A 2,607-nucleotide genomic window follows, 5' to 3' on the forward strand; every position below is an offset into this window, starting at 1 on the left:
GGTTGAGTAAGGGTATTGTTGATGTGTTGTGAGATTGTTAACCATGGTCATAGGGCAACATTTGTAGTAACTGTTTCATGAGAAACTATTTGTTCTGTAAGCCTTCACCTGAAGTACTATAAAAAAAAATAAAAGAAATAAATTATTATGAGGTATAACAATGATACCAGTTGCAGAATTCGGGAGTGCAATTGTTGTGAGTATTCGTTCCTTGTATGTGTGCATCAAATAGTTTTCTTTTCTTCATTGATAAAATATATGATGTAAATGGGGCTAGTGTGTTTTGGTTGTACGCATGTTAGCTTCATCATGTTAGGTGCAAGTATGACTTTTGTGATCTAATGTGAGCAGTCAATCAGTTGAAAAAGGAGTTTACTTGGGGCTTTGGCCTGCATCCTAGATATATATATATGAATGTTCTGACAAAGCTCCTCACTGCCTTTTGATCCTGCATCCAGATATTCACCATCTGACTTCCAGTTCTTGGAACTTGAGTCAGCGACCTGCTATATTGCCTACGCATCTAGGAATGCATCAGCCTCCACAGCCTGTGAGCATGTGACTGCCATATTAGCAACCAGTGTGGTGATTCACTGTCCTCTGCAGCCTGTCATTTCAGTCACCGAGGTCATGTTTTCCAGCTACTTATCCCTCTTCTTTGTTTCCAACTTTCACATTCCAATCACCAATAATTATCAGTGTATCCTGATTTTAAGTTTGATCAATTGTAGACTGAAAAGTTGGTAAACAGCTTCAATATCTTCATGTTTAGCCTTAGTGATTGGTGTGTAAATTTGAAGTGTAAATTTGATTTGGTGTGTAAATTAACTGGTCTTCCTTGTAGGTTGATCTTACTTTGAGGAGGCAGCTTCCATCTTCTTCTGATGCTTCCTGCGTTGTTTAAGATTTTCCCCGTAGAATTCTTCACTATTGCAACTCGATGGCTTGAATTTTTTCTTCGGTTCTTTCAGCTTGAGAAATGCTGAGTGCAATTTTCCCTTTTGGATTTCTAACTCCAGCTCTTTGCCATCTTACAAGTCAATCTTGGATTCGTCAGCCTCTGCAACTCATAAGCCAGCAGCCTGCTAGCTGACCAGCTTATCATGAGGTTAAGTTACGTGAGTCAAGGGAAAACTTTAGCCTGATGCCTGACACACTTCGACTTTGGATTAGCCAGCTTCTACCGTTGTGTGAGTTATTGCCTTGAGAAATATCTCCTCTCTCTCTCTCTCTCTATATATATATATATATATACTTGGCTGGTTTTACTACTCTAGAGAATACAGCCTAAGATACTTCTTCAATCTTCCTTATTCATCATCCAGACCCCACATGTATATGAGATGATTGAAAAGGTCATCGCTTGGGTCAATTGCACGTTAGTGTTCAATGTGTTTTTCAAAACATTGAAGAGGTCTTTTGCAGCATATTTGACCTATGCAATGCTTCTTTTGATTTCTTGACTGCTGCTTCCATGGGTGTTGATTGTGGATAGGAGTAAAATTAAATCCTTGATGACTTCAATCTTGTCTCCATTTATCATGATGTTGCTAATTGGTCCAGTTGTGAGGATGTTTATTTTCTTTACTTTCATGTGTAATCCATACTGAACCCTGTGGTCTTTGATTTATATCATTAAGTGCTTCAAGTCCTCTTCACTCCCATCAACCAAAGTTGTATCATCAGCATAAAGCAGATTGTTAATGAGTCTTCCTCCAATCCTGATTCTATGATTTTCATCATAGAGTCCAGCTTCTCAGACTATTTGCTCAACATTCAGACTGAATCAGTGTGGTGAAATGATACAACCCTGAGGAACACATTTCCTTAATTTAAACCACACAGTATCCCCTTGTTCTTTTTGAAAGACTGCATCTTCTTTATGTACAGGTTCCTAATGAGCATAATTAAGTGTTCTAAAATTTCCATTGTTTTGCAATGTTATCCATACTTTGTTATGATCCACAGAGTCGAATGCCTTTGCATAGTCAATAAAACACAGGTAAACATCTTTCTGATAGTCTCTGCTTTCAGCCAGGATCCATTTGACATCAACAGTGATATCCCTGGTTCTCCATCTTCTTCTGAATCCAGCTTGAATTTCTGACAGTTCCCTGTCATTATACTGCTGCAACCATTTTTGAAATGTCTTCAGCAAAATTTTACTTGAATGTGATATTAATGATATTGTTCGATAATTTTCACATTCCGATGGATCACCTTTCTTGGAAATAAGCATAAATATGGAGCTCTTCTAGTCAGTTGGCCAGGTAGCTATCTTCTAAATTTTATGGCATAGATGAGTGAGCACTTCCAGCTCTGCATCCATTGGTTAAAACATCTCAATTGCTATTCCTTCAATTCCTGGAGTAATTTTTTTGTCAATGCCTTCAGTGCAGCTTGGATTTCTTCCTTCAATACCATCGATTCCTGACCACATGCTACCTCCTAAAGTGGTTGAATATCGATCAGTTCTTTTTGGTTTAGTGACTCTGTGTATTCCTTCCATCTTCTTCTTTTTTTTATATTTTATTGTACTTCAGGTGAAGGTTTACAGAACAAATACTTTCTCATGAAACAGTAGCACACATGTTGTTTTATGACATT

Source organism: Trichechus manatus, unplaced genomic scaffold, assembly GCF_000243295.1.
Source record: "Trichechus manatus latirostris isolate Lorelei unplaced genomic scaffold, TriManLat1.0 scaffold00053, whole genome shotgun sequence".
In the NCBI taxonomy this organism is placed as follows: domain Eukaryota; kingdom Metazoa; phylum Chordata; class Mammalia; order Sirenia; family Trichechidae; genus Trichechus; species Trichechus manatus.